At 51.0% G+C, this 20210-nt stretch overlaps 1 protein-coding gene across 5 annotated transcripts in view; it reads right to left on the bottom strand.

Annotated features, from left to right (window-relative positions):
- Positions 1-15704, bottom strand: part of FAM172A (family with sequence similarity 172 member A) — a 369694-nt gene extending 353990 nt beyond the window's left edge. For all 5 annotated transcript variants that reach the window (XM_029056677.1, XM_029057209.1, XM_029057094.1 and 2 more), the window contains exon 1: positions 15658-15704. The gene's annotated coding sequence lies outside the window, so the exon portion shown is untranslated. The remainder of the gene's footprint in view (positions 1-15657) is intronic.
- Between the last annotated feature and the right edge of the window lie 4506 nt (positions 15705-20210).

The following is a 20210-nucleotide window of genomic DNA, read 5'->3' as shown; positions in this document are numbered from 1 at the left end:
CAGTAAATATGACTGACTAATGACGTGACACGTTCCCCGTCCACAAATAACTTATACTTAAAGAGAGGAGGCAATAGTAAAAATAGTTACAACTAGGATAGTCAAAATAGATACCCGAATAGACGAATATCCATGAACGCTAAGGACGGCGTAAATAAATTCACAAGGGCTGAAGTTAGATGATGGGACGGTTTGGTTTGGGGTGCTGGAAAATTAAACGGTGTTTTGTTTGGAGGAGGAGGGTTCTGAACGGGGGGATGTGATTGGGGAGAAGATGAAGAGGGAGCAACCAAGTGGGAAAACAGTGTGAGCGTGGGAAAGAGGCAGGGGAGACAACAGCAAGACACAGTTAAAAGGTTGGCTTGGGAGGCAAAAAAGTGAATTGGAGCACAGTGGGAGAAGAGAGCAGACAGATAAGGGGGAGCCTGATGGTAGAGAGCCTTGAAGTTGACTGTGAAGGGTAGTATTCAGACCACGTCAAAAGCCACGAGCAAGTGCTCGACACTTTCTTCTGACACCGCATCCCGCTGGATCCAGACCCACATCACCTGAAAGGGTTCTTCAATTACGCCGTGTTCTATCCAAAACGCAGTGTGAAAACATGAATTCTGGCAGATGTGGGGGTACTCAAAATCTATCTGCGATTAACTGGAACGCTCTAAGAGACAGTTCTTAAAAACTGTGAACTAACATCTTCGGCTGAGTGGTCTCCAACGTTATGTGTTCTTTTTTCCAGGGCCCTCTCCCTTTCAGATGACAGTGCTGCCTTTTGTCCTCTTTTTATAGACTATTTTCATAAACAGTGCAGCACTCAATTCCCTGGCCTAGTATCTAAATGTACCTATGTCTTTGACCATCTATGGAAAATCCGTGGAGGCTGGGGGGGAAAAAAGTGTTTTCATATACTTTCTAAAGCATGGAGCACATAGTGATACTTGATGAGCATCCAAAATGGTAAGAAAAAGTATTTTAAAACTATCTCCAGTAGCACAGTGCTCTGCACAGATTAAATGTTAAACCCTCGATTAACAGATGACGACTCCGATAAAACTAAGGAAATTGTGAAAGAGCCATTCAGCATTCCTAGACTCATTACTGTCCCTTCTTATGTGAAAACCGCCGTCACCCCGGACTTTAACCAGCTCGGAAGTACCAGGGCTTCTGATAGCCCCCCGTACAAAAGGAATCGGGGCTGACTGAAACCTTGTGGGGAGAGCCTCCACACAGCAGGTGGAGTTGACAATGATCAGAATACGTTGGAGACCCTCCCCGGTGGTAGAAAGGGGCCGGGCGGAGCCCGTCCCTCCCCCCCAGGGAGTCCTAGCCCGTCTGCCCGGGCCAGGACCGGGGAGGCAAACCGCAGAGGTGTTCTGCTAATCTGATTAGCCACGGGTCCTCCTCTAACAACGGCTTCGGCAGCTGGTGGGGGAACCGGCTTGCTGGAGCCCAGGGTTAAACTAACCGAGGAGTCTCCGCTCCCCTTTATGCCTGCGATTCTCAGGCTAACCATCTGTATGCCTTATGCAGAGTCCCCTCTCTGAAAGGGCCACGGTCCCCGACCTTCACCTGGATTCGGATCAACGGGCACCGCCCATCAACTCAGCAAGCCCGGTACGCCAAGTTTTTACCGGATCGTCGAAGCCACACTCAGACTAAGTCTAATGCCAATCTAACACTAAGATTAGAGTTGATCTTCTCCATTCTAGAGGCTGGCAGAAAGGTAGCTTTTAAAACACAATTTCTCCATTAGGGAGAGACTCTCGTACGACGGTGTGAGATTACGTGCGCCGAATCGGGCTGGGACCAATGTGAACTCGGGGAGCTGTATGGACAGACGCAGATCTCCCCATTGGGCCTAACGATATCTGCTCTGGGTTTACTACGCAACCAATGCTGTGTTAGGCACCGTTGTAGCCGCAATACATATAATCCAATCGGACATAATCCCTGTCCCGCACAGGGATCACAGCCATTTTACAGACGGGGCAAACGAGGCACGGGAAAAGTGAATCGACTTCTCCGAGGTCACTCACGTCGTAACCTGCCCTATAATTTTGGTGCTTTTTCCAGATAATCCATATTAAAGGAAAAGTGCGGGCCCAATTTCCCCAGCGTCTAATTACTCCCTGGTAACGAGCACCTTGGGAGGAACATTATCGCTTTCAGACCATTAAGGGATGTCTGATACGTTGCAAAATATGGACACGCTAAACAGCACCCCGGTGACTGGAAAGAGATACTGCCAGGCAATGTATTACTTCCAGACGACGCATCACTAGGCAGAAAAGCCCTTCTTCTGTGGTGAGATGCCCGTTTGGTCACACGCAGGCACCCCACGGTTTTTAAAAGCTGCACGTTATTAAATAATAACGAAATAGAAAAAGAAATAAAATTGGCGATTGACGCTATCATGACTTCAAACAGATTCAGCCAGGAGGTACGGACTGTGGTCTGAGATCGGGGGTGAGAGGGGCAGGACGGAAAGGTGGAGAAAGAGGACGGGGACCGAGGGACGCACGCCTGTAGACACCCGACTAGATCAACGGGAGAGAGAGAGGTGGCTGGAATAGCCACCGACGCTGCTGCGGGAGTTGGCCGGGGGCTACTTCCCACAGTTCCTAGACACAGGAACTGCACGCAGCCCAGAGAACGGCAGACCAACGTCCCTAGCCAAGTAAAGAGCATCTCCTCCGGTCCGCAGCGATGAGTTGGTTGGGCTAGTGGTCTCCCTCTCCTGCTTGCCAGTTGGCTGTCCTATGCAACCTGCACATAACCTAATGGTAGATAAAAAACAAGTCTAAAGCACACGACGGTAAAAAAAAACATCTTCACGGTCAGCTATTACTTGGAGGGGACGATCTCCTTCCTACTTTGACTATGAGCCCCAAGTAGGACCTGATTATCTTTTATCTACCCCAGGCGCTTGGCCCAGAGTAAGCACTTACCACACACCATAATTATTATTACCTCAGCCAAAAAGATACAACAGAAGCAGGGAAGCAGCACGGCCTAGCGGACAGCGCACGGGCCCGGGAGTCAGAAGGACTTGGGTTTTAATCCTGGCTCAGCCACTTGTCTGCTGTGTGATGTGGTAACTTCTCTGTGCTTCAGTTACATCATCTGTAAAATGGGGATTAAATTGTGAGCCCCATATGGGACAGGGATTGCGCCCAACCTGATTAGCTTGTATCTACCCCAGTGCTTGACACCGAGTAAGAGCCTAACAAATGCCGTCATTATTTATTAGTTAGATCCCCATGTACATAGGGGTCATATACAGAGGCAGTCATTATTGCATGTTAAGGAGATAGTACGTTTTAGTATTTAGGCCTGTAGACTGTAAACTTCTTGTAGGCAAGGATCTACCGGATCTGATGTAGTGGCACTTTCCCAAGTGCTTAATACAGTGCTCTGCACGTAGTAAACGCTCAATAAAGACCATTGATTGATCCCTTGACCAAAGCCAGGGCATGTTCACTTTCCTTTCTGATCTCTCACTGCATTCCATCCAGATACCTATGCATCTCCCGAAGAACGTTACCTAATTCTTCAGGATTCTTCAGTGTTTTAACCAAAATGTGTAATAAAACGAACAAAATGGCAGAACTGATTTTATTCATGACCGCTCTGATGCCAATCCTTGGGTTTGAGTTGTAGGGGTGGGAAGCCAGAAGAGTGAGACACTCTACTCAGAAGTTTTGCAGCAAGTCAGAAGACAAATAGTGAATAAATAGCTCTCCTCCTGTCAAAAGTAGTGCCTTCCTGTAATAACTCAGGTAGTGCCTTCCAAATCCTTCATGTCTATCACCTGTTCTCAGCTAACAGAGGATATGAAAGTTCCCAAGTGAGAACAGCTAATACAGGTGTCAAAGACTGAGGATTGCCAACACCGTAGCGCTTCCGTTTCTATGGGGGGAAGAAAAAAAAAGGATTTGAACTTTGACTGATCACAGCCCTTTCGCTAGGAAAAGAGAGGCGGTCAGATTTTACAGAGTACTCGCTAGTGAATACTCTCAGGAGGAAGAAACGGAACGAGGCAGGAAAGAAGTCACTCGCTAACTGGGATTTAGAGCGTCATTCTTCCACAGAACTCAAAGTGCTTCAAATACGTTACCTAATTTATCCTCCGAGAACTTATATTTCAAATTTTGCAGGAGCGTTACACACCCACACTCTCTACCACAAAACTGCTACGGGATTAGATAAGTCGTTTCATCTCTCCGTATTTTAGTCTCCTCATCTGTAAAATGAGAGCGCTCCTCTCCACCTCAACTAGGACAAATGAGATGAATGGGTTTGAGAAAAATAAAAGGTGTGCTGTATATGACAAGTATTGGTACTTATTTTAAGAGTAAGGTAGACCAATTTACAAAAATCTTCCTTGGTTTTTACGATCAAGAGCTTAGATTACTGCTTTAAGAATACAAGTTCACGTCCTTACGTTTCCCCTCCGAAACTACATCTACGCGAAGAACAAATCAGTGGACATTCACATCCATTTCTCAGACCAATCAGCTAGGTCAAGTACTGCACCGACACAGAAATTATACAGGTTGAATTGGATGAAGGCCCAAGCGACTTTAAACCATTCATTCATTCGTTCAATCATATCTACTGAGCGCTTACTGTGTGGAGAGCACTGTACTAAGCGCTTGGAAAGCACAGTTCGGCAACAAATAGACACAATCCCTGCCCAACAAGGGGCTCACAGTCTAGAAGGGGGGAGACAGACAACAAAACAAGCAGACAGGCATCAATATAAATAAAATTTTAGATATATACACATCATTAATAAAATAAACAGAATAATAAATATGTAGATATATACACACAACTGCTGTGGGACGGGGAGGGGGGTAGAGCAGAGGGAGGGAGCCAGGAACATGGGGAGGGGAGGAGGAGCAGAGGAAAAGGGGGCTCAGTCTGGAACGGCCTCCTGGAGGAGATGAGCTTTCACCCAAAAAACCAAACCATTCACTAGACCCCACTGCAGGCACACAACTACTTCTTTAACCACAGATTCTCAACTCCTCTCAGACACAGGGAATGAAATCAAGACTCCAACTAAAGCTCGTCACTGGGCAGGGATTGTCTCTATCTGTTGCCAAATTGTACATTCCAAGCGCTTAGTACAGGGCTCTGCACATAGTAAGCGCTCAAAAAGATACTACTGCGGGACGTACTTTCCTTCTTTCTCCCTCTTTCTACCGCCACGACACCGGGTGAAAATCCCAAGTCCGTTTTGCTCACTTGGGATTTGCCAAGTAGCATTCAAGCTGAGAAAAGCACCTCTTACCTTAGTTAAGGTATAGTCTGTTCAGAATCCCTTTTACCCTACTTTGCATCTTAGATGCCACAACTCAAAGCACCTTTACTTTCAAGGTTAAAATTACACTGCAAATGATTTTGCACTTCCAAAACTCATGAACTCAAATGAGGTTACTTTAATGTTAAAAAGGGTTCTTCCTACCCCGACCAATAAAAAAACCAATAAATCCGGGTCACGGATTCCTTTTTTACGTACAAAGAGGAAAATGACTCATTCAGCAGCCCTAACCGTAACACCGGAATGAGTGACCGTAACACCGGAATGAGTGAAAACTACTACTCGGGAAGTCACGACAGCAAAAGAAACTGAGTAGATTGAATGATCCGATCCACATGCTAACCAATCGATCCATCGTATTTATTGAGCATTTACCATGCGCAGAGCACCGTCCCGGGCGCTTGGGAGAGTACAATACAACAGAATTAGCGGACACGTTCCCTGCCCATAACGAACTTACAGTCTAGAGGGGGAGAGAGACATTAACATGACTAAGTGATTGATTGATTAATTTTTACGTCCACTGTTCAGTTTTTCTTTGTGAGGGCAGAACTGAAGTAGGCAGACGGCCAACCTAGCAGCACGGTCTCGTGGGCAGAGCCCGGGCCAGAGCTTCAGAGAACCTGGGTTTCAAATCCCAGCTCTGCCACTCGCCTGCTGTGTGACTCTGGGCAAGTCATTCGACTTCTCGGGGGCTCACCTTTCCCTCATCTTTAAAATGGGGATTCATTCATTCATTCAATAGTATTTATTGAGTGCTTACTCTGTGCAGAGCACTGTACTAAGCACTTGGAATGGACAATTCGGCAACAGATAGAGACAATCCCTGCCCACTGATGGGCTTACAGTCTAATCGGGGGAGACAACATAATCACGATAAATAGAATCAAGGGGATGGACACCTCATTAACAAAATAAATAGGGTCATAAAAATATATACAAATGAGCACAGTGCTGAGGGGAGGGGAATGGAGGGGGGGAGAGGAGCAGAGGGAAAGGGGGCTTAGCTGAGGGGAGGTGAAGGGGGGGCAGAGAGGGTGCAGAGGGGATTAAGAGCGGGACCCCTATGTGGGCCATGACTTTGTCCCACTTGATCTGCTGGTATCTATGCCAGTGCTTAGTAAAGTGGCCGACTCGTAAACGCTTACCAAATACCGGTTTTAAAAAAAAAAGACAAAAAACAACAACCTGGAACAACAAGGGTAAGTGGTAATTGTTGTTATGAACAATAAATAGGGCTGCAGGTCCAACTGCCATAATTCTTGCTTTAAGGGAACTTAGAATCTAGGGGAAACACACTCAGAACGATGGTCATACCTTAGTCAAGACTGAGAGAATAATAAATACGAGCCCGGCGATTAGACTGTGAGCCAGTCGATCAGACTGCTGTGAACCCATCATTGGGCAGGGATTGTCTCTACCTGTTGCCGAATTGTACATTCCTAGCACTTAGTACAGTGCTCTGCACATAGTAAGCGCTCACTAAATACTATTGAATGAATAAATAGAAATACTTGTCTTAAGCCGTTGAGTCGTCTCCGACCCATAGCCACACCTCCCCCTCCATCCGCAATCGTTCCGGCAGTGGATCCGTAGAGTTCCCTTGGTAAAAACCCGAAAGTGGTTTACCACGGTCTCCTTCATTCATTCATTCAATAGTATTTATTGAGCGCTTACTATGTGCAGAGCACTGCACTAAGCACTTGGAATGTACAAATCGGTAATAGAGACAGCCCCTGCCCTCTGACGGGCTTACGGTCTAATCGGGGCCGCGCAGTCCACTTGAGTCTCCGCCCTCGACTCTCTCCTGTGCCGCCGTGGCCCAGCACAGGTGAGTTTTGACTTGTAGCAGATGGCCTTCCGCTCGCTAGCCACTGGCCAGGCGAGGGATGGAATGGACGGGCCTCTGCTTGTCTCTCCCTCTCGGAGTCGAGACTGGTGGAGGACTGGAAACTCCCCAGGTGTGACCCTGACAGGGGAATTACTAGACAGTGAAAAAAGAGGTAACTCCATGAGTGAGTACTGTCAAAGCAAGTGGGCTGGATGGAACTGGAAACTTTAGGAAATGCCCAGAGTAGATCTGGGGCAAAACATTAGAAACCTCTTCCTCTTATCTGTAAATTCTTTTGGGTGTCTCCTCCTCTTAGATCGCAAACTCTTTATACAACGCTCTGTACGTACTCTAAATCTACCGCACGCTCCCAAGGGCTCAGTAGCCTCCTTCGCCCAGTATGCCCGCGATGAGTACTTTTGATCGCTAATTAGAATAAGTCTCTATTCTATTTTTCCACTAGTTAGATGTGAGCACGGACAGGGGTTCTACTTTGGCTGCTGTGACCTCGCCCGGAACCTGGTCGTTCTGTTCGTGGGAAGATCAGAGGGCGGTCAAAAAAGTCCCAAATCACTGTAATTTGGGGTCAGATAATAAGGTTAGTATTTGTTAAGCGCTTACTATGTGCAGAGCACCGTTCCAAGCGCTGGGATGGATACAGGGTCATCAGGTCGCCACACGTGAAGCTCAGAGTCTTCATTCCCATTTTACGGATGAGGTCGCTGAGGCAGAGAGAAGTTAAGTGACTTGCCCACAGTCACACAGCTGACAAGTGGCAGACGATATGGACAGCCTGTCCAAAACCTCACCGCAAGCATTACCTGTTAGCTGGAGGAGAAATGCAGGTATCAATAAGCCCTCTAAATTACAAAATCGTTTGACATTATCCAGAGAAACCGGGTCCCGGCAACTTCTGAAAAGTTTGGCTACCTTAGAGAAGCGGGGTGGCTCAGTGGGAAGAGCCCGGGCTTGGGAGTCGAAGGTCGTGGGTTCTAATCCCAGCTCCGGCACTTGTAGGAGGTTTGACTTTGGGCAAGTCACTTCACACTTCTCTGTACTTCAGTTCCCTCATCTGTAAAACGGGGATGACGACTGTGAGCCCCACGTGGGACAAAACTGATTACCTTCTATCTCCCCCAGTGCTTGGAACAGTGCTTGGCACATTGTTAAGTGCTTAACAAATGCCATCATTCTTATTATTAGAGAAGTCTATTCATTCAATAGTATCTATTGAGCGCTTACTATGTGCAGAGCACTGTACTAAGTGCTTGGAATGGACAATTCGGCCACAGATAGAGACCATCCCCGCCCACTGACGGGCTCCCAGTCTAATCGGGGGAGACAGGCGGACAAAAACAAGACAGCATAATCACGATAATTAGAATCAAATGGATGGACACCTCATTAACAAAATAAATAGGGTCATAAAAATATCTACAAATGAGCAGAGTGCTGAGGGGAGGGGTAGGGAGAGGGGGAGGAGCAGAGGGAAAGGGGGCTTAGCTGAGGACTTAAGTCTTCTGGGAAACCGTCTCAACTCTACAGGCCGTGATAACGTCCCTCCCTCTTAGGCTGTGAGCCTAGTGTAGGACAGGGGCCGCATCTGATCCGGTAATCTTCTATTTTCCCAATACTTGGGATACAGCAAGTGCTTAATAAATTCCATAATTAGCATCATGAGAATTCCCTGACCCACTCGGATGCTCCTCCACACTGCCAACTTTGCCCTGGAAGGACACACACAGGACAACGTGCAGATGCTGCCCACCTGCTCCTCAGAATCGGCCAAGCTACCGATTGACAATCAGCGTGGCTCAGTGGAAAGAAGCCGGACTTGGGAGTCAGAGGGCATGGGTTCGAATCCCGGCTCTGCCACTTGTCAGCTGTGTGACGGTGGGCAAGTCACTTCACTTCTCTGGGCTTCAGTGACCTCATCTGGAAAATGGGGATTAACCGTGAGCCTCACGTGGGACAACCCGATGACCCTGGTTCTCCACCAGCGCTTAGAACAGTGCTCTGCACATAGTAAGCGCTTAACAAATAGCAACATTATTATTATTATTATTATTCTCCAGAGACCGAAATCACATACCAACCCACACAACCCTCAACCGAGAATGAACACCAGCGGCACGGAGCTCAACGCTGTCAATGAACTGTGTAACCTGGGCAGTGATGCAAGAATTATACAAGCATGCAGAAAACCGCATCCGCCTAACACACCTTTTTATACATTCAAAAATAGAGACGTCACAGGTCGAGACGATATGGAAGTTCAGATTAACCGATGGCAACCTGGGAAACTGTTATAACGATATGGAAGTTCAGATTAACCGATGGCAACCTGGGAAACTGTTATACACTGGCGGCTATGAGATCCGGACCAACTACTGGTGCCACTTACCACTTCTGGGGCAGAAGCTGAATGTCACCTTACGTGTAAGCAGTCAAGGATAATAATAATAACGGTAATGTTGGTATTTGATGACCTGATGACCCTGTATCCACCCCAGTGCTTAGAACAGTGCTCTGTACATAGTAAGTGCTTAACAAATATCGATATTATTGTTATTCATTCAATTCATCCAGTAGTATTTATTGAGCGCTTACTACGTACAGAGCACTGTACTAAGCGCTTGGAATGTACAAATGGGTAACAGATAGAGACGGTCCCTGTCCTTTGACGGACTGATTAGTAAGCGCTTAACAAATACTATCATTATTATTATTAGATAGGTTGACCCTTGAAACATTTCTTTTTCCTCCGCTGTGTTCAATCTAACAAAACCAGAAACTGCCTCGGAAGATGCTTAGAGAAGGCATTCCTTTCTCTGGGGCGATATTGTCCTTTCCAGCGTGCTTGAAGGGGTTGGTTGGGGGAACTTTATGGTCGATTCTACAAAACACTGGCAGGCAGACAAGTCTGCACACCACAAAGCTTGCTAAAAGATAAGGTGAGGCAGAAGCCTTATTAGTTACTCTCACTTAGTAAAGAAGCAGCGTGGCTCAGTGGAAAGCGCCAGGGCTTGGGAGTCAGAGGTCATGGGTTCGAATCCCAGCTCTGCCACTTGTCAGCCGTGTGACTGTGGGCAAGTCACTTCACTTCTCTGTGCCTCAGTGTCCTCATCTCTAAAATGGGGGTGAAGACAAAGCCCCATGGGGGACAACCTGATGACCCTGTACCTCCCCCCAGCGCTTAGAACAGAGCTCGGCACATAGTAAGCGCTTAGCAAATACCAACATTATTATTACTTAGGCTAAAAGCTTGGGTAAAAAGCAATTCGGGGATCAATGTATTACCGGAATAAGCAAAAGAAAAGAATAAAATTATTGGGCGGGAAGTCTTCCATACAACCAATTTCCATTTAAAATTCAATCAATGGCACCTACTGAGCACTTACTGTACGAAGGCCGCTGTCCTAAGGGTTTGAGTAGCTGTGTGACTGTGGGCAAGTCACTTCACTTCTCTGGGCCTCAGTACCTCATCTGTAAAATGGGGACGAAGACTGCGAGCCCCACGGGGGACAACTCGATCACCTTGTATGCCCCCCGGCGCTTAGAACGGTGCCTTGCACATAGTAAGCGCTGAACAAAGACCAACATTATTATCATCATTATTATACTGAAATGAACGCTCTTAAAATCGGCAAGCGGGTGAAGCCTTAAACACCTTTTAGCTACCGTGGGCCATCTCGCATACAGTTTGGTTCTAACACCAGCAACCGAACCCAATGGGGACAACTGAACGAGTCGCATCGCAGTCTACCGCTCCATAACTCATCCATTCAATAGTATTTATGGAGCGCTTACTCTGTGCAGAGCACTGCACTAAGCGCCTGGAATGTACAATTCGGTAACAGATAGAGACCATCCCTGCCCATCGACGGACTCACAGTCTAATCGGGGGAGACAGGCGGACGAAAACAAGACAACTTAATAGCAATAAATAGAATCAAGGGGATGGACACCTCAGTAACAAAATAAATAGGGTCATAAAAATATCTACAAATGAGCACAGTGCTGAGGGGAAGGGGGAGGAGCAGAGGGAAAGGGAGACATTCATTGAAAGGGAAGAAAAAAAAACGAGAACCCTGAAAATCTAAGGAAAAACATCTTTTATTTAGGAATATCCCTCAAACTCCTCTCAACAAGAAAGACCTGTGAGAGTACTGAGAGGAAGAAAAGAGGATGTCCTAGTGGAGAGTGCGGAGTTAGGGTCACGAGATGAGCTCGGCCACTCTGGAATATGAGACGTCACCATCTCTGTGCTTCAGTTTCGGGATGTGTAAAGCCCTAACTGTCCCTACCTACGTGAAAACTAAATGGAACATCTGTGAAAGCCGTTGTCATCTGTCATTCATAAATCCAAGGAGTCCTTCTTAATTCTCGTTCTACGCCCATCAGCCTCATGCGATCGTAATCTCCTTAAAAGAAAGGTGGGGATCGCATCTTCTAACTCTCTTTGTTTCCTCCCGAGTGCTTAATGCAATTGGCATTTAATAAATACGGGAAGCGGTTCGGCGGAAAGAGCTCGGGCTTGGGAGGAAGAGGTCACGGGTTCGAATCCCGGCTCTGCCACCTGTCAGCTGCGCGACCGTGGGCAAGGGACTTCACTTCTCGGGGCCTCGGTTCCCTCATCTGTAAAATGGGGATGGAGACTGTGAGCCTCACGTGGGACAACCTGAGGACCCTGCATCTACCCCAGCACTTGGAACGGTGCTCGGCACATAGTAAGCGCTTAACAAATATCAACCTTATTATATGCAGCCGACCTTGCAAAAAATAGGACTGCACGGTCTATGACGATTATTCTGGTATCTGTTAAACGCTTACTACGTACCACGCACTATACTAAGCGCCGGGGTGGATACGAGGTAATCAGGTCAGACACAGGTCCTGTCCCCCATGGAGCTCATACTCTAAGTGGGAGGATGGGCACTGAATTCCCATTTTATAGATGTGGAAACTGAGGCCCAGTCGGCGACCGGTCACTGGGCCGACAGGCGGCAGAGCCGGGCTCAGCACCCAGGTCCCCTCGGGCCACGCTCCTTCTCATTCTATCGCTCAGTCTAGCTGACCGTGATTTTCCGGCAGGGGGAAAATCAGATGTGGGAGAGAGCCAATCAAGGAGAAGAGCAAAGATCTAGTAGTCCGGGGTCAATATATTCACCGAAGCAGCCTTCTCTCCGACTTCGAAACCCCAGGCAGGCAAACCAAAAACGCATCTTTTCTATCGACGTCAAACTAGAACTCCCGCAAAGTCCCAGCGACCCCGACGCGCCGAAGGGAAACGGATCACCTTCCGATACCGGACAGACTCAGATCGCCGACGTTACGGAGGACGGAGGGAGGGAACGAACGAAAGGGGATTTAGATGAAGCAGTAACGGCTGAGCCGGGGGTAATAATTACTGGCCCGGGTGGGGAGACCCACCCCCTACATGGCAAAGACCCCCGTCTTCACGTCTACAGCCCTTCCAGCCTCTTATCCCTACTATTAACGATCGTTATGCACTGACCGCTACTTCCAGCCTCTTATTATGCCTCTCAATAATCGTTTTTACCGACCGCGATGTGCAAAACACTGTAGTAAGCGCCTGGGAGAGTACGCTAGAACGTCACACTCCCCGCCCACAATTAATCGCACCGAGTGTTATGCGCAGGGCCCTGTAGCACGCGCCTGGAAGAGCGATAATAAGGATGTTGGTATTTGTTAAGCGCTTACTATGTGCGCAGCACTGTTCTAAGCGCTGGGGAAGATACGGGGTAAGCAGGTCGTCCCACTTGGGGCTCACAGCCGTAATCCCCGTTTTCCAGATGAGGGAACCGAGGCCCAGAGTAGTGAAGTGACTTGCCCGCAGTCACACGGCTGACGCGTGGCAGAGCCGGGATTCGAACCCACGACCTCTGACTCCCAAGCCCGGGCTCTTTCCACTGTAGCCGGACAATCAATCCAGCAATGGCATTTACGGAGCGCGGCCTGCGGAACACTGTAGTAAGCGCCTGGGAGACTACACTAGAGCGTCAAACACACTCCCCGCCTACAATTAATCGTACGGAGTGTTACGTGCAGGGCCCTGTGGTCCGCGCTTGGAAGAGTGATGGTAACGCTGGTATTTGGTAAGCGCTTACTATGTGCGGAGCACTGTTCTAAGCACTGGGGGAGATACGGGGTCGTCGGGTTGTCCCACTTGGGGCTCACAGCCTTAATCCCCATTTTCCAGACGAGGGAACCGAGGCCCAGAGAAGTGAAGTGACTTGCCCACAGTCACACGGCTGACGCGTGGCAGAGCCGGGTTTCGAACCCACGACCTCTGACTCCCAAGCCCGGGCTCTTTCCACTGTAGCCGGACAATCAATCCAGCAATGGCATTTCCGGAGCGCGGCGTGCGGAACACTGTAGTAAGCGCCTGGGAGACGACACTGGAGCGTCAAACACCCCCCCCCCCCCCGCCCACAATTAATCGTAGCGAGTGTTACGCGCGGGGCCCTGTAGACCGCGCTGGGTAGAGGAGCCGGACGATCGATCCGGCAATGGCGTTTATGGAGAGCGGGGTGCGGAACGCTGTGCTGAGCACCTGGGAGAGTACACCAGAGCGTCAAACGCTTGCCGCCCACAATCGTAGCGAGGGTTACGCGCTCGGTAGAGGAGCCGGACGACGGAACGACGGATCCGGCAACGGCACTTTCAGAGGGCGGCGTGCGGAACGCCGTGCTAAACACCTGGGAGAGCACACCAGAGCGTCAAACGCTTGCCGCCCACAATTAATCGTAGCGAGGGTCACGCGCGGGGCCCCGCGGCCCGCGCTCGGTAGAGGAGCCGGACGACGGATCCGGCAACGGCATTTCCGGAGCGCGGCGTGCGGAACGCCGTGCTGAGCGCTGGAAGAGGACAACCTGAGAGTCGGTAGACACGTTCCCTGCCCCCGACGACGGTCCAGAGGAGCAGGGGGAGGCGGGGAACGGAGGTTAACGAAACTCCGAGCAGGCGGTGCCGCGGGAGCCACAGCTGGTCCTCACGAGATCCAAAGAGGAAGGAGGGAGGAACGGACGCGGCAGGTGAGGAACAGGAGGCGAGGGCCAGGGAATGAATCACCCTATCTATTGAGCGCTCACTGCGTGCACAGCGCTGTACTGAGCGTTTGGGAAAGTAATAATAATAATATCAACGTTGGTATTCGTTAAGCGCCTCCTACGTGCCGAGCACCGTTCTAAGCGCCGGGGGAGACACGGGGGAATCGGGTTGTCCCACGTGGGGCTCGCAGTCTTAATCCCCATTTTACGGATGAGGGAACTGAGGCGCCGAGAAGTGAAGTGACTTGCCCGAAGCCACACAGCTGACGAGTGGCCGAGCCGGGATTCGAACCCACGATCTCTGACTCCAAAGCCCGGGCTCTCGCCACCGAGCCCCACTGCTCCTCTACAAGTAGTAATAATAATAATAATAATAATGCTGGTATTTGTTAAGCGCTTACTATGTGCCGAGCACTGTTCTCAGGGCTGGGGGAGATAGAGGGTCATCAGATCGTCCCCCGTGAGGCTCACAGTTAATCCCCATTTTACAGATGAGGGAACTGAGGCCCAGAGAAGTGAAGTGACTTGCCCACAGTCACACAGCTGACAAGTGGAGTCGAACTCATGACCTCTGACTCCGTAGCCCGGGCTCTTTTCCACTGAGCCACGCTGCTTCCCAAAGCAGCCCACAAAAGGGCAATCGGAGGAGAGACTAGAGCTTGGGCCCGGGGGGTCAGAAAGGCGTGGGGCGTAAACCCGGCTCCGCCTGGGTGACCTCGGGCGAGTCACTTCCCTTCTCTGGGCCTCAGCTTCCTCGTCTGTAAAATGGGGATGAAGGGGGGGGGGGGGGGGCCTAGGCGGGAAGGGGACCGCGCCCACCCTTTTTAACCCGTCTCTCCCCCAGCGCTCTGTAAGCGCTTAACAAATACCGACATTATTTTATTGCCATCGTTCTCGTCTGTCCGTCTCCCCCGATTAGACCGTAAGCCCGTCTAAGGGCAGGGACTGTCTCTATCTGTTGCCGACTTGTTCATCCCAAGCGCTCAGTACAGTACTCTGCACATAGTAAGCGCTCAATAAATACTGTGGAATGAATGAATGAATGAATATTATTGTTGTCCTCGGTGTAAAAAAAGGGGGTGAAGGCTGGGAGCCCCCTGTGGGCCGACCCGATTCCCTCGGATCTGTCCCGGTGCTCGGCACACAGTAAGCGCCGAACAGATACCCGCGTCATCCCACGATCACTGTCTGCGGTGTGACCTTAGGCCGGTCACTTCCCTTCTCTGGGCCTCATCTGTAAAGTGGGGGCGAAGAGTGGGAGCCCCAGGCGGGATGGGGACCGCGCTCACCCCGAGGACCCTGTAGCCCCCCACCCCCCACCCCCGCGCTGAGAACAGCGCTCGGCACACAGCCAGGGCTCAGTTACTAGGAGGAGGGGGAGGAGGAGGAGGAGGAGGAGGAGGAGGAGGAGGAGGAGGGGCACCTACCTGTGCGGGGAGGCCGGGGCCGGGCCGGGCCGGGGAGAGGGCAGGAAGGAGGGCAGGAGAGTGGGCAGGGGAGAGGGCAGGGGAGTGGGCAGGGGAGAGGGCAGGAAGGCAGGAGGGAGGGCAAGAAGGAGGGCAGGAGAGTGGGCAGGGGAGAGGGTAGGAAGGCAGGAGGGAGGGCAGGGGAGAAGGCAGGAAGGAGGGCAAGAAGGAGGGCAATGAAGGAGGGCAGAAGAGTGGGCAGGAGAGTGGGCAGGAGAGTGGGCAGGGGAGAAGATAGAAAGGAGGGCAAGAAGGAGGGCAGGAGGGCAGGAGGGAGGGCAGAAGGGGGGGCAGGGGAGAAGGCAGGAGGGCGGGCGGGCGGGCGGCGGGGGGTCGGGTAGGCCGGGTCGGACCCAGGGCCCCGAGGGTGTGCGCGCTCCCGCCAACCGCCGCCGCCGCCGCCGCCAACTTGCAGCGGCACTTCCGGAGTGGGGGGAGGGGCGGGGGCCGCCCTGCGTCTTGCGTCATCGCGCCGCCTCGCGCCGCCTCGCCGGCGTCCCCTCCCCCCTCCCCCCTCCCCCCCTTCCCTCGCGCCCACCGCCCCCGAAGCCCGGACGCGCCGCTCGCTTCCCCTCTGCCTTCAGTCGGCCTTAGGCGGCGCGCGCTGGGCGCCGAGCGCTGCGCTCGGCATTTCGTCCTTCACTCCTATTTATTGGGCGCTTACGCTGGGCAAGCACCAGTCGGCAATAAAGAGAGACCGTCCCCGCCCCCCAACGGGCTCCCAAGCTAAACATTGATTCCTTCGGTCCTATTTCTGAATAATGTTGGTATTTGTTAAGCGCTTACTCCGTGCCGAGCGCTGTCCTAAGCGCTGGGGGCGGGGATACGGGGTCATCGATCTGTCCCACGGGAGGCTCGCAGTTAATCCCCATTTTCCAGATGAGGTCACTGAGGCCCAGAGAAGTGAAGTGACTTGCCCACAGTCACCCGGCTGACGAGTGGCCGAGCCGGGATTCGAACCCACGACCTCTGACTCCCAAGCCCGGGTTCTTTCCACTGAGCCACGCTGCTTAATGATAATAATAATAATAAAAATGTTGGTATTCGTTAAGCGCTTCCTAGGTGCCGAGCACTGTTCTAAGCGCTGGGGTAGACACAGGGGAATCAGGTGGTCCCATGTGGGGCTCACAGTCTTAATCTCCATTTTACAGATGAGGGAACTGAGGCACAGAGAAGTGACTTGCCCACAGCTGACAAGTGGCAGGTGCAGGATTCGAACCCACGACCTCTGACTCCAAAGCCCGCGCTCTTTCCACTGAGCCACGCCGCTTCTACAGCAGCGTGATTAAGACAGTGAGCGTCACTCGGGACAACCTGACGATCCCGTATCTCCCCCAGCGCTTAGAACAGTGCTCTGCACATAGGAAGCGCTTAATAAATACCACCGTTATTATGCCCTTTTTTCTTTCCAGGAGGATCTTGGAGATGGAGAGAGACATTCCCACGTGCACATCAATCTGGCTTGCTCCGCCGCTTGCCGGCTGCGTGACTTCGGGCAAGTCAACTCTGCCCCTTGTCAGCTGTGTGACTGTGGGCAAGTCACCTCACTTCTCTGGGCCTCGGTTCCTTCAACTGTAAAATGGGGATTAACTGTGAGCCTCACGGGGGACAACCTGATGACCCTGTATCTACCCCAACTCTTAGAACAGTGCTCTGCACATAGTAGGCGCTTAACAAATACTTCACTTCTCGCTGCCTCATTTGCCGCATCTGTAAAATGGGGATGAAGACTGTGAGCCTCACGTGGGACTACATGAGCTAATTAGTATGCCTATTCAGTGACAGGAATAATAACCATAAGCCCGTCAGACGGCAGGGACCGTCTCTATCTGTTGCCGACTTGTTCGTTCCAAGCGCTTAGTACAGTGCTCTGCACAGAGTAAGTGCTCAATAAATACTATGGAATGAATGAATGAATGAACAATAATAATAATAATGATGATGATCATGATGCTGGTGTTTGCTAAGCACTTGTATCCCTGAGTAGGGTCGAGGCTCGACCGTATCACCGTATTGTATTTTTCCAAGCGCTTGGCCACTTGTCAGCCGGGTGACTGTGGGCAAGTCACTTGGCTTCTCTGGGCCTCAGTTCCCTCCTCTGTAAAATGGGGATGAAGACTGTGAGCCCCACGTGGGACTACATGAGCTAATTAGTATGCCTATTCGGTGACAGGAATAATAACAATAATGATGATGATCATGACGACGGTGTTTGCTAAGCACTTGTATCCCTGAGTAGGGTCGAGGCTCGACCGTATCACCGTATTGTATTTTTCCAAACGCTTGGCCACTTGTCAGCCGTGTGACTGTGGGCAAGTCACTTAGCTTCTCTGGGCCTCAGTTCCCTCATCTGTAAAATGGGGATGAAGACTGTGAGCCCCACGTGGGACAACCTGATTCCCTTGTGTCTACCCCAGCGCTTAGAACGGTGCTTGGCACATAGTAAGCGCTTAACAAATGCCAACATTATCATTATTATTATTATTATTATCTAGCGAGACTGCTCTCTCTAAGGTCACCCATGACCTCCTTCTTGCCAAATCCAATGGCTCCTACTCCATTCTGATCCTCCTTGACCTCTCTGCTGCCTTTGACACTGTCGACCATCCCCTCCTCCTCCATACCTTATCTCACCTTGGCTTCACGGACTCTGTCCTCTCCCGGTTCTCCTCTCACCTCTCTGGCCGGTCATTCTCGGTCTCCTTCGCTGGAGCCTCCTCCCCCTCCCATCCTTTAACTGTTGGAGTTCCTCAAGGGTCAGTTCTTGGCCCTCTTCTGTTCTCCATTTACACTCACTCCCTCGGTGAACTCATCCGCTCTCACGGCTTTGATTACCATCTCTACGCAGATGACACGCAGATCTACATCTCCGCCCCTGTCCTCTCCCCCTCCCTTCGGGCTCGCATCTCCTCCCGCCTCCGGGACGTCTCCACCTGGATGTCGGCCCGCCACCTAAAACTCAACATGAGCGAGACTGAGCTCCTCATCTTCCCTCCCAAACCCGGTCCGCTCCCAGACTTCTCCATCACCGTGGATGGCACGACCATCCTTCCCGTCCCGCAGGCCTGCAATCTCGGCGTCATCCTTGACTCGTCCCTCTCGTTCACCCCACACATCCTATCCGTTACCGAGACCTGCCGGTTTCACCTCTACAATATCGCCAAGATCCGCCCTTTCCTCTCCACCCAAACGGCTACCTTACTATTACGGGCTCTCGTTATATCCCGGCTAGACTACTGTGTCAGCCTTCTCTCTGACCTCCCTTCCTCCTCTCTCGCCCCGCTCCGGTCTATTCTTCACTCCGCTGCCCGGCTCATCTTCCTGCAGAAACGATCTGGGCGTGTCACTCCCCTTCTTAAACAACTCCAGTGGTTGCCTATCGACCTCCGCTCCCAACAAAAACTCCTCACTCTAGGCTTCGAGGCTCTCCATCACCTTGCCCCTTCCTACCTCTCCTCCCTTCTCTCTTTCTACCACCCACCCCGCACGCTCCGCTCCTCCGCCGCCCACCTCCTCGCCGTCCCTCGGTCTCGCCCATCCCGCCGTCGACCCCTGGGTCACGTCCTCCCACGGTCCTGGAACGCCCTCCCTCCTCACCTCCGCCAAACCGATTCTCTTTCCCTCTTCAAAACCTTACTTAAAAATCACCTCCTCCTAGAGGCGTTCCCAGACTGAGCTCCTCTTCCCCCTCTACTCCCTCTGCCATCCCCCCTTTACCTCTCCGCAGCTAAAGCCTCATTTTCCCCTTTTCCCTCTGCTCCTCCACCTCTCCCTTCCCATCCCCACAGCACTGTACTCGTCCGCTCAACTGTATATATTTTCGTTACCCTATTTATTTTGTTAATGAATTGTACATCGCCTTGATTCTATTTAGTTGCCATTGTTTTTACGAGATGTTCTTCCTCTTGACGCTGTTTATTGCCATTGTTCTTGTCTGTCCGTCTCCCCCGATTAGACCGTAAGCCCGTCAAACGGCAGGGACCGTCTCTATCTGTTGCCGACTTGTTCATCCCAAGCGCTTAGTACGGTGCTCTGCACATAGTAAGCGCTCAATAAATACTATTGAATGAATGAATTATTATTATTATTCAAAGCTTGGGCCATCGATCGTCCTGGAAAGCCTTCTCCGCCAGGGTTACCGATGTGATGAGCCACAGCCACCTGCCTTATTAAAGACGCCTTACGCTCCCGTGAACAACAAGGAAGAGACTTTGAGAAGGCACCGATGTGCTCTGGGAGCCCGTTTAGACTGTGAGCCCGTCACTGGGCAGGGACTGTCTCTATCCATTGCCGAATTGTCCATTCCAAATGCTTAGTTCAGTGCTCTGCGCGTAGTAAGCGCTCAATAAATACTATTGAATGAATATCTGTTGCCGTATTGTGCATTCCAAACGCTTAGTACAGTGCTCTGCGCATAGTAAGCGCTCAATTGATACTATTGAATGAACGGATGAATATCTGTTGCCGCATTGTATGTTCCAAGCGCTTAGTACAGTGCTCTGCGCATAGTAAGC

The sequence above is a fragment of the Ornithorhynchus anatinus genome, chromosome 1 (genome assembly GCF_004115215.2).
Source record: "Ornithorhynchus anatinus isolate Pmale09 chromosome 1, mOrnAna1.pri.v4, whole genome shotgun sequence".
Classification (NCBI taxonomy): Eukaryota; Metazoa; Chordata; class Mammalia; order Monotremata; family Ornithorhynchidae; genus Ornithorhynchus; species Ornithorhynchus anatinus.
Note: the sequence above shows the minus strand (reverse complement) of the source record. Positions and strands in the feature narration are given on the sequence as shown.